We start from the raw sequence: 12112 nt of genomic DNA, 5'->3' as shown, positions 1-12112 counted from the left end.
TTGTAATGCTTCCTGTCATTTGCACAGAGGATTGAGTTGCCTGCTACACTCATTCCCATCAGAATGAAACAAGGCCACGATCTAACTTCTCAGCTCTCAATTTATAAAACTTCTTAAGATTTATTTATTTTATGTGTATGGTATTTTGTCTTCATATATGCCTGCACAGTAGGTATTTGCCTGGTGCCCGAGGAAGCCAGAAAAGAGGTCATCAGACCCTCTGGAATTGGAGTTACACTTGGAGTATTGTGAGCTGCCATGATGGTGCTGAGAACCAAACCCCTGGTCCTTAACCCTGGAGCCAACTCCTCAGCCTGCCAACTTGTAATCTATAAATAACTGTCCTTTCTGTTACATACTCAGCACTGTACATTCAAGAACCTGAGAGGATTTCCTGGTATCTTGAAGCAAAGTCTGTCAACCAAAAAATAAATGCAGTGGGGGAAGGAAGGGAATCAAAAGTCCCCACTGATCCCTATGTTAGAGGTCTGACTATGGGAGGGAAGGGTGAAGGTAGTGACCCATGTGGTTCTTCGCTGTTACATTGTTCTCTGCCGAGGGGCAGGAAAGGATGGTCAGTGACCATGGATGAGCAAGCCCCATGGCTCTGCAGTAAAGGGACGCAGTTACAGCTACTGTGAATACATAAATTACTAATGTGGAAATAAATCGTGTCAACAGTAATGTGGTACATAGCACTGGGTGAACCAAGACATTAGAAATAATTACAATTAAAACCAGAGGTGATTTCTTTTTCTTATTTTGAACTCACTCTTCTCCTATCTTATCTTCAGTTGCTTTTGAGGGTGAAAGAGTAAGACATAGTTCTGAAAGCTTACTATCTCAAAGGGGTTCTGGAGGCCATGCATAATTGTATGCCCACGTTGGCAGGAACTCAAAGCAGGACTCAACATTGTTGCTTTAACTCATTCAACTAAGCCACAATATCCTTCCCTTTTCAATGAAGATGTGGTCAAAGTCAGATTAACCTGATAGAAACAGTGAGAGGCAGCGCGAGAGTGGGGAAGACACTTGGACTCCATCTCCTGTAGCCTTGAGTTACTGGGAGAGAAAAGGATGCTGGTGTGAAAAGATGCTGACTGACAGTCCAGTTTCCTCTCTCTGTCTCTCCACTGTCATTCCTTCCCTTCTCTAGCTATCCTTACCCGCATTTCTCATTTCCCTGGGCTTCTGAGCAGGAGTATATGGGATAAGCCTCCGATTTTTATTGTGATTCTGTTAGTGGGAGGGAAACAATAAGAGTCAACTGATGGAGCTTAGGTTTCAATGGGGAAAGGAAAAGAAAAAGAATCCAAAAAAATAGAATCATTTGGGTGGATTCAGATGAGTGGTGCAGAAGGGAACCTCTTGTTTTACCTCTGCTCAGTTTGTACGTGTAGATTGTCCCCTGGCCCTATGGGTAGGCTAGCAAAATCCGAGTCTGTAAAGGAAGGTGGGAAAGTCCCGCTGTGGTGATTTCAAGTCTCCTAACCTGCTTAGAGGCATTTTCCCAGCACAACATCTCCCTCTGCCGGATGCATCCAGGAACTACAGTCCTTCCAAACAGGAAGCCAAGGCAAAACTGACAGCTGGACGCAAGACTTTCTTCACTTGGCATACTCTTTTGGTGGTGACTCAACCAAGAGTATGCCAAGTGAAGAACGGAAGTATGTAAAAGGCCTTGATATTTAAATTTAAATAGTTTTACTAAGAGTTTAGCTTGCATGGTCTCAATTTTATTGATTTAAAAAAAAAAGAGAGGCAATTTTTCTCTTTATCACTTCAGTTTCACTGACAGAACACAAAAGAGGCCCTGGCCCACATGTGTTTCAGAAGGAAAGAGATCAAACCCATGGGTAATAAGGAGAGACAAATACCAGGGACATTCCAGAACTTTTATCCAGAGGTAGTAGAGGGAGACCATTAAATCTTCTACACTCCACCAGGAAAAAGGACACATGCCACCACCTGGTAGATTTTGGGTCAGAGAGGAAGGAAAGAATGTGATTACCAATCAAGTGATGTATTTGAACCTTTCTCATTACTCTTTGACCGTATTTGATAGCTCATTGATGGTTGCATCCACTTCAGCCTCAGGAAAGCATGACAGTCAAGGTCTCAGAGGGCCAAGAAAGGGAGCTTTTGCTCATGACATCATGGGCAATGCCAGTCCCAGGAGAAATGCTAGATAAGGCTGAGGGGAATAGAAAGTGCAGCAGTAGAAGGATGTAACTGAGATTAAAAACAAGTGGTTATATTACTGGGTATAGAAACTGGGTATGTTACTCAAGCTGATAAAGAACTTTAAAGATCCTACATCTGTGATGATGATTAATGGCAGGAAACCAACATATGAGTTCTGGAGAGATTATAATTTAGCCCACAGTGGAAATGAAAGCACTTTTAGAATTAACAGGCAATAACAATAATTTCTCTCTCATTTACCAGAAATGAATAATGGAAATTTGATTTTAAAACATTATTATTTACTCCAAATTAGCCCTATTTACAGTAACCCAATATGTCTTCTTAAAACAGTTTGTGTGACATCAGTAAATACTATGGCTAGATGGGTGAACACACAGCTCATGGAAAGGAATAGAGAAGTTGGAAATAGGTTCGCAGGAATAAGTCCAGTTGTCATTGACAGAGAAATTTGATCAAAGAAATTCAGAGGAAACTTTTCAATAAATTACACTGGAGCAATAAGTTCTCTGAGCCACAAATGAAGGAGAAGGGAGGGATGGATTTTTCATTTAATTAATTTAAAATCTACCAGTCTTATAGTCCCTCACGGCGGCCGTAGGGACCTGGACACGAGGCCGTAGTGATAGAGCTACAAGCCTGGCGGGCATGCGCTGAGCCACGTGCCCCCGACCCCGGGTCTCTTCACCCTGATGCTGCACGGGTGCTGAGCCCGTCCGGGTCAGGACGATGGTGAAGTATTTCCTGGGCCAGAGCGTGCTCCGAAGTTCCTGGGACCAAGCGTTCTCTGCCTTCTGGCAACGGTACCCGAATCCCTATAGCAAACATGTCTTAACGGAAGACATAGTACACCGGGAGGTGACCCCTGACCAGAAGCTTCTGTCCCGGAGACTCCTGACCAAGCCCAAAAGGATGCCACGTTGGGCAGAGCGACTTTTTCCTGCCAACCTTGCTCACTCGGTGTACATCCTGGAGGACTCTATTGTGGACCCACAGAACCAGACCATGACCACCTTCATCTGGAACATCAACCACGCCGGGCTGATGGCGGTGGAGGAACGATGTGTTTACTGTGTGAACTCTGACAACAACGGCTGGACCGAAATCCGTCGGGAAGCCTGGGTCTCCTCCAGCTTATTTAGTGTCTCTCGAGTTGTCCAGGAATTTGGCCTTGCCTAGTTCAAAAGCAGTGTGACCAAGACGATGAAGGGCTTTGAGTACCTCTTGGCCAAGCTACAAGGGGAGGCTCCTTCCAGAACACTCGTTGAGACAGCCAAAGAGGCCGAAGAAAAAGCAAAGGAGGCGACACTGGCAGCTACAGAGAAGGCCAAGGACCTGGCCAACAAGACCACCACCAAGCAGCAGCAGCAGCAGCAGCTCGTGTAGCTGCCCCCTTCCTCTCCCTTCTCCTCTCTGTACTTGATTGTTAAAGATGTGCCTCCAGCCCTCTCTGCTGTCTGGGTGGTGGGTTCGGGTGGTGTCCTGGCCTGCATCTGCAGTACACCCTGCTGAGCGTCTACTGAGCCCAGCCTCCTTTTACCCCATTGGGCAGAAAGGTGCAGTGACTTGCCCAGGGTCACAAGCAGTACACAGGTGAAGCAGCGACACACGATAGACTGTGCGCTCCACGAGGGCAGGGCTCCTTGTTTTATTCTCTGATGTGCCCCAAGTACCCTGAACAATAGTTAGCACATAACAGGCACTCAATAAACACGTGAATTGATTGCCCCCCAAATATTTAAAATCTACTGCAGATCTACATATAAATTGTAAAGTCATAAACCTTATAAAAGAAAAAGGAAAGGCATCAAATCTGAGAGACAGCCGAATTCTTAAATGTAATATGGAAAATGAAAAGCCATATACCCAAAGAATTTTATCAAGAAAAAATTTTAAAGTAGCCAAACACATGAACAAACATTTCTCAAAGAAGATACGGAGATGGAAATAGTCACCTAGGTAAATGTTCAGCAGCACTGTCATCAATGCATGATGTGTGCACACACACACACACACACACACGAGGAGCACAGAAATTATTACTACACTCCTATTAGGAATACTAAAATAAAGTAAATTAGCAACAGTGAACACAAGACCGCTCAGTTGATGTGGGAGTCCCCTCTGTGTGCTGGGATTACCATTAATGAATAAAGAAACTGCTTTGGACCTATAGCAGGGCAGGACTTAGGAAGACGGGGAAGATGAAACTGAATGCTGTGAGAAAGAAGGGCAGAGTCAGGGAGACACTGTGGAGTCACCCGCGGAGATAGATGTGCTGAAACTTTGCTGGTAGACCACAACCTCGTGGGGGTGATATACAGATTAATATAAATGGGTTAAATTTGTAGGTAAGAGTTAGCCAACAAGAAGCTAGAGCTAACGGGTCAAGTAGTGATTTAATTAATACAGTTTCTGTGTGATTATTTCGAGTCTAAACTAGCCAGGTGGTCAGGAACCAACAAGCGGCTTCCTCACAACACTCAGCGGCTAAAGTAACTTGCCACACAAGCCAGATGATTTGAGTACAACTCCCAGAACCCATGTGGTGGATAAAGAGAATTGAATTTACAAAGTTGTTCTACACACACACACACACACACACACACACACACACACACGTTGTGTGTACCTCCTCACAACGATGATAATGATAATATAATATATTAGGTTTTACTCATGAGGAGGTAGAGACTAGACGTTGAGTACATTGCTAAGTGAAAGGACGATATGGCACAACCACACTGGAAATCTGGCCCCAAATCAATGATGGGGAGGTCCTGGGTCCTAAGGTAGAAGCTGCAATTGCTATTTCCTAAAGAGTCAAATTTCCTTCTAAGTATTTATGTCTATGCCCCTAGACACAGTGGATATTAATCAATGCAGAGACACATACCGAGAATAAAACAGAGTTCTCAGTCCTAAGTGGGACATCTTTATCAACATTCCTACCAAGTTCTGGAGAGTAACCTAAATATTTGGGAATAGCCTGTAATGTTTTGAGGGTTCTGTGGGACACCTCTAAAGGAGATAACCCATATGAGGCACTGAGCTTTTCATTGATTGATAGTCTGGGGTAGCTCCTTTCCCTTTTATATATGTACGTATAATATACAAAATCCGGACCGGCACCTAAAATAGTCTATTTCTTTGTTTCATATTAACTTTTCAAGCAGCCGGTACAACATCTCAGCCTCCTCTGATTTCTACAAAGACGGTATAAAATTTATGCCATAAACACATGCGTCCCTTGGCATTGACTCTCAGTGGTCAAAGGTGTGTGACTTTTGACCTGCACGTGAGGACTCAGACCAGCAGGGGGCGAAGAAGCTCTAGGGACAGCTAAAGAAGGCTCGCAGGCCAGGATGAGGCAATAGCAGGCGGGACTGAAGAGGACTTGAGACTGTGCGTGCGCGAGTGCGCGAGTGTGGGTGTGCCAGTGCGTGAGCGGGCCTGAAGAAGACTAGGGGCTCGAAGCTAGTGCCGCGGACTAGGCCGGCGCAACGTTCAAAACAGACAGAAAGACGGAGGGACAGGCAGGCAGAGACTGCAAAATAGGGCCGCTGCCGGGGAGGGGGGGGCGACTCCTTCTGGAAGGCACTGAGCCTAGCCGCAGGGAGAGAGGTCGGAGGGCGTGACCGTGCGGAGCGATCCACGCGGACGCCCGCGGAGCCCGAGGCGCAACTGGTGCGAGGCGGGTGCAGCGCCGCTCGGGCCGCGCGCCCCCTGGTGGCTTTGCAAGGCGGGGCGGCGAGGGCGCAGGGCCGGGCCTTTGCATGAAGCCGCTGGACCCTTCGGAGCAGCGGCGGCGGCAGCGGCAGAGCCCGGCGGAGCGCGGTCGGAGGCGGGCGGCCCCGGGGTCCGCGTCCCGGTGCCTGCGCGGCTGCGGACTCCTCCGTGGGCCGCAGCTGAGGCTGCCCGCGGCGGCGGGGCGCGGGGCGGGGGGCGCGGTCCAGGCCCGGAGGCGGCGGCGCCGGAGGAAGCGCAGGAGGCCGGGCCCGGGAGACGGGCAACGGCGCGTTACATGGCCCGGGCTCGCCATGCTCTTGGCCTCGGCCGTGGTGGTGTGGGAATGGCTGAATGAGCACGGTCGCGGGCGTCCCTACAGCCCCAGGTGGACAGTCGGCTTGCGCCCTACATCATCGACCTGCAGTCCATGAACCAGTTCCGTCAAGACACGGGTGAGCCGCCCACAACCCTTGTCTATCCCAGGAGCTACCGCTCTCGTGGTCGTGGGTTGTGGGCAGTTTCTCTTACTGGTGTCAGCGATGGTATTGAGGGCAAGTGCTTCCCTTCCCTAGATCCTCTCAGGATCCCATGACCACTTCCAAATAAATGTCCTTCCAAGTAGTTTAAAGTGTCTTGATTAAGCAAACTCAGCTACAGCTTAACAGCAGGAGACCCCTTTATACCCCCTTTCAGTCCCTGGCGGCTCTTTGTGCAGGACCTCTAGGACGTTGCAGCCCCCAAGCAATGCTTCCTTAGCAAGCAAAAACATTGCTGGAGCCCCTTGGCTGCTCACACCTTGACTGACCCTGCTTTGTCTCAAGCACCCTTGTTGCTAGCACATGTTCCCCTTTTAACATTGTTGTCTCTGGTCCTCCTCTGTGGACCGACCCAACTTTCCCAGTGTCTACCCCTGGGTGTAAGACTTGGGGAGACAGAGTGATTCCCCTGACTCTAATTGCAGTCTAGTTTGTGAAAGTGTGGGAATGTTACTAGGAAGAGAGAATGGAGCCAGGGGTTTCAGGACTGGAACATCCTGAATGTGGTGGCATCCACAGATATCTCTGCTTGTATACTCCAAGCACTGAAGCAACAGGCCAGAGCAGAAGCAGAGAGAATGGGGGACTGGGCTCTGGAAAGCCCAGCAGGGAAGCTGCTCCCTTTGTTTCCAGAGCAGGGAACAGACAACAGAGTAACAATAACAAAGGAATGGAACCAGCCTAAGTGGAAACAAAAGACGAAAGGACAATGGAAATGTGGTACATATATACGGTGGAATTTTATTCAGCTGTAAAGGAAAATGAAATCATGTAACTTTCGGGGGAAAATGAATGAATATAGGAATTAGCAAAAAACCAAAATCCTCGTTTAGACAGAATGCACACGAGTCTCTCATATTTCAGATTCCAGTTTATAAAGTATGTGTGTATGTATATAAATTGGGGTGAGTGTGATTGTAGGCTCTGAAATCAGAAAAGAGCGAGAGAAGAGAAAGGAGCCTTGAGGAAGCAGGGGTCAGCAGGGGTCAGCAGGGCGACATGGGTGTGGATACAGGGAGGGGTGAGAGGGCAAGGGGCATCAGAGACAGGGGAAGAGAGCCAAGATAAATTTTATCTGGAAATGGTGCAATGGAACCTAATTCTGTGTGTCTACAATGAAACCTAATTCTGTGTGTCAATTATTAATTAAAAATAAAAGTACAAAAATTGAGAACTATGTACAAATATGCCTCTCATGTGGTTTTTCTTTAATAATGGTAAGACTTTGGAAGCATCCTAAATTTCCAAAACAGAAAAATGGTTGAATAAATCATGAAATTTCTGTGACATAATTCTATTATGCAAGCATTAAAGTGAAATCTAAAAATATGTTGCTTTTCCCTTCCCCCTCCTCTCTCCTTCCTCATCCCCTCCCCTCCTCCCTTTGAGACACAGTTGCAAAGTTCTCAGATACCTCAATGCCCAGATTTCTTGCTAGTTCAATGGCTTCACTCAAGGGATTTTACATCAAATTTTGAACCCAGAGGCACTGAGTTCAAGGTTTTTGTGCTTCAGTGGGATTTGTATAATGTTGATGGTACTGTATAAGAGTAAAATTAGAAAGTGATTCAAACTTTGCTCTGCTAAGGACCACAAGGCACGTGAAATTTTTGTGTAGCCTTTGGTTTCTGAATCCTGCCCGACTCTACAAAGAAGAGCTGTTTTCAAAACACTGACCAGCAAAACATTGGCTAAAGTTGCTTAGCTAAGACTTTACATTTGAGAGATGTTTGCTGGTAGAGTGCTTGTCCTGTAATTAAGAGGACCTAACCTAAGTTCTGATCACTGGCACCCAGTTAAACTTGGGGCCCAAGCTATACAAGTTTGATATCCCAGTGCTGGGAAGAGGAGATAGGAGGAGCTCTGGAGCTTTGCTACCCAGCCAGCCTGACCAAATTGGAAAGTTCCAGGTACAAAAAATAAGGTAGAGAGTCATTGAGGAAGACACCTAACGTTGATCTCTGGCTTCCATATGTATACACACTGTCATGAGAATCCCTCATATACAGAGGGACATGTACACACACACACACACACACACACACACACACCCCTAATTATATTTAAGTAACAATGATCACCTTCAGCTATGCTGTGAGAAAACAGAATGTATTTACATGAAGTCAATAAAAAATACAATGATAAGAGATGTACAGACAGGAAAATGACCTGGTCTCTGAGAAAAGGGATAGATTATTCTGTCTTGTGAAAATACATACGCACACATATACACATACATATATACACTTACATATGCATACATATACACACATTTGCATATATCCATACATATAAGTAAATATATTGTGGTAAAGTCTGCATAACACTTTTAATTACTGTAAGTGTGCACTGTTGTAGTGTTAAATATATATTGACTGTATTTTCAACTGTCTCCATTATCTATACCCCAATCTATATCACCATTCTCCAATGTAAACTCTGTACCTACTGAACAATAACTTTTAACTTTCTCAGCTCCTGGTAACCTCCATTCTACCTTCTGTGTCTGGGAATTTGCCAACTCTACACAGATGTCCTAAGTGGGATCATATGATATTTCTCACCTGTGTCTAGCTTATTTCATTTAATACAATGTATTAAGATTCATCCATATTATAGCACATATGAAATTTTATACCTTGATGGGCCAAATAATATTCTGTTGCATGTTTATACCCACACATTCCCTAGCTCCTGGTCTGCTGGCTTCAGTTTCTGAGTGACAGTGGGATTTCTGGGAGCAAAAAGTTGTCCACTTTTTTGGAAAAAAGCCCCAAATGTATATTACTAACTTCCCAGTTACAGAGAGGATTCTGGAACAAGGACCACCCAGAGGGAGGGGCCTGATCTCATACTGTTTTGAGTTAGGTACACATGCTCTAAGAACTTCCGCTTAAAGGCTTCCTAGAAACTGGATCAAAGCACCCCTTAATTCACATACTCTGAGGGTAAGCTGTATTTCCAGCTGACGTCTGTGGAGACTGAAAGAGGAGACAGTCTTGCAGGTGAGGACAAGGAGCAATGAACACTGGGGGACTTGCGATCTCCTTTTGACTCTCTACTGAAGGGGATACATCAAAATATTCCTGTTGAATGTGGATAGAAGTTGGTAGAGCTTGTTGGTGAAGAAATGTATGTCTGGGGAGAAATATACAGAGCAATCTGCTGGTATCTGTGAGAAATTCTTGATTGAACGGAGGCAGGGCTTATTATGAATTGGTAAATATGAAGAAACTGAAAGCTTGCTATTTGTAGTTCTGTGACAGAAAATGTAATTGAGGCTGGGAGGAAGTGTGCTAATTCAGGAGGTATTATCCGTTGACATATATATGTATATATACACATATATTAATGTGGGTATATGCAAACATTATTTTGTAACAAACTAAAGTAGTCAGATTTCTTTGGACTACTACTATCCATATAAGTGAAACTCCCTGTTTAAAATCACTTTGAAAAATATGCTAACACTTAGAAAATGTGAATTACTTATTCAAAACCATAAAAACATATGTATTTTAAAATCCTCATTATAATGCAACTAACTATATTATTAAGGACTTTTAATTTAAAAATATTTTTATGTCATATATATGAATGTACATAAAGGGTGATATGTCTGTATTTGTATAGATTTTCATAAATAATTTTCTGCATGGACTTTTTGGGGGACAAATTCCAAATGTTGAAATGGTTTCGTAAGGAGTTTCCAAATACCATTTCCAAGAGGACTTTGCCCATGGCCAGCACTGGCAGCTCACCAATGAGTGCCTGTTCCCTCTTTCCCTGTACTAGCCGAATAACATGTTTCTGCTTCTGGATGCATACGTGCAGAAGCTGGTTCCAAATGTACCCAGCAATACTCACTATTATTCCTGCCGTGCTCTGGCATCAGACTCCAATTTGCTTCTTATTTGCATGAAATTTCGGAGGTGCTTCTACTCGAACGTCAGGCTGGCCTCTTGGAATGCCTCTCTTCTACTGTTGTGTGTTTTCTGGGACTTGGAAAAGATGCTATCTGCTAAAAATCCCCATTCTTTTCAGTAGCTGGCTTTCAGTAGCTACTTTGTCTTAGACTCTTTGGGCTGCTTAAACCAAATTTCATAAGAGAGCAAACTCATAGACAACAGCAGCTTCACTTTTGACAGGCCTGGATGCTGGGAGGTCCAAGTCCAAAAAACCTGCAGTGATGCCAGGTGGCAGCCTGTTTTCCAATTCAGGCATGGTGTTCTTGTTGTGTGTCCTTGAGGCCTCGTTCCAAAGTCTCACCTTTCAGTATATAAAGAGTGACTGTTAGAATTTCCAACACATGGATAGAGGGAGGTCATAAATATTCATGTTGAATGAAGAATGAATTCTTACACCAGGTGAAATGAGCAAACTTGGAATAATATAAATACTTCATAATTTTTTATTTAATAGACTTTGGCAGTTGTTAACTAAATAAAAATTTATGTTTTGTGATTGTTCTACTTTTTGTGTTCATGATTTATAAGTAGTATTTCTTGAGACCAAAGTTAATAACATTCAGTAGTAAGAGAAGTAGTATCCTGTGTAGTGTGTATTGGTGTTAATAGGTCTGTCCAGTTACTAAACCAGAAATGTTGACACATATTACAAAGTTTCACAGTCCGATTACTACACTGTTAGCTCATGATAGTAATGGTAATATTTATAGAGCACTACAGTGTTCCTGGTTCTGTTCTCATGCACTATAAATATTAACTCATTAAGTTACTATAGAAATATAGGGGTCAGGTACTATGATTATCTCTTATATTATCCATGAGGAACATGGAGTAAAGAGAAGATACATACACACACACAAATATATGTATGTACACACACACACACACACACACACACACATGTAATAGTGCAGTTATCAGCAGTCATCCAGCTGTCATTTTGTTAAACCTAGACCTCAACACAGATGACCTAGAATTTTCTCTTAGGAACTTTGCTGTTCTGACAAGCTGTCAATTTTTATCTGACAATGTGGTGGGCATTTTGGATGAGAACAATACATAACTTGAAGCTATATCCCAGAAGAGTCCCCAGCAGGGAAGGGCAACTGTATTCTATTTTCACAAGGCTTGAGTATCCACATTCCTGACTTCAGGCCCCATAGCAACTCAACTTTTAACAATAACTTCTCTTTCAAGATGGCATCCAGATGCTGTTCTCCAAATCTCATTTGGCAGAGAAGTCACTGTCTCCTTCATAACTGGGTTTGAATGCAGTGAGGACTATTAGTTTGTCCACAGGATAGAACTGCCTGTCCCCCACCTGGTTTACCTTTAGAAAGTGGCTTTTGTTTCTTTCCACCATCAGGGATCTGTGCATCTGTAGCAGTGTTCTGCTTGCATCTAACCAGTGCTCATCCATCTTCATCTCTGACTGTGAATTTCCAAAGCTCTTCTTTTCTTGGGTATTTTTTCTTCTTATTCTATCATTTGCCTGGGTATACTGAGTCACCTGACCTAGAAACTTAAAACAAGGCATTAAAGGTAGTGTTACAATAATAAAATGAAGAAAAGTCAAGAGTGCTACAGCATAGTTTTATGATGAGGAGATGTTCCAGGGAACATTCTGTGTGGAAAAGAGAGACCCCAGATAAAGTTAATACACCTGAACTTGGT

The 12112-nt window shown here is 44.1% G+C and overlaps 1 protein-coding gene and 1 pseudogene across 2 annotated transcripts in view; both read left to right on the top strand.

The window, feature by feature from the left end:
• The first annotated feature begins 2897 nt into the window (after nt 1–2897).
• LOC148121391 (PRELI domain-containing protein 1, mitochondrial pseudogene) lies at nt 2898–3682 on the top strand (annotated as a pseudogene).
• Nucleotides 3683–6274: 2592 nt separating this feature from the next.
• Nucleotides 6275–12112, top strand: part of LOC125397989 (glycine N-acyltransferase-like protein) — a 30551-nt gene continuing 24713 nt past the window's right edge. Inside the window, exon 1 of one of the 2 annotated variants that reach the window (XM_048430545.3) lies at nt 6275–6386. The gene's annotated coding sequence lies outside the window, so the exon portion shown is untranslated. Of the gene's footprint in view, nt 6387–9316; nt 9476–12112 lie in introns of those variants that run through there. The other variant, XM_048430544.3, reaches the window with a different exon arrangement.

Source organism: Myodes glareolus, chromosome 7, assembly GCF_982192425.1.
Source record: "Myodes glareolus chromosome 7, mMyoGla1.1, whole genome shotgun sequence".
In the NCBI taxonomy this organism is placed as follows: domain Eukaryota; kingdom Metazoa; phylum Chordata; class Mammalia; order Rodentia; family Cricetidae; genus Myodes; species Myodes glareolus.
This window is presented reverse-complemented; position numbering and strand designations above follow the sequence as displayed.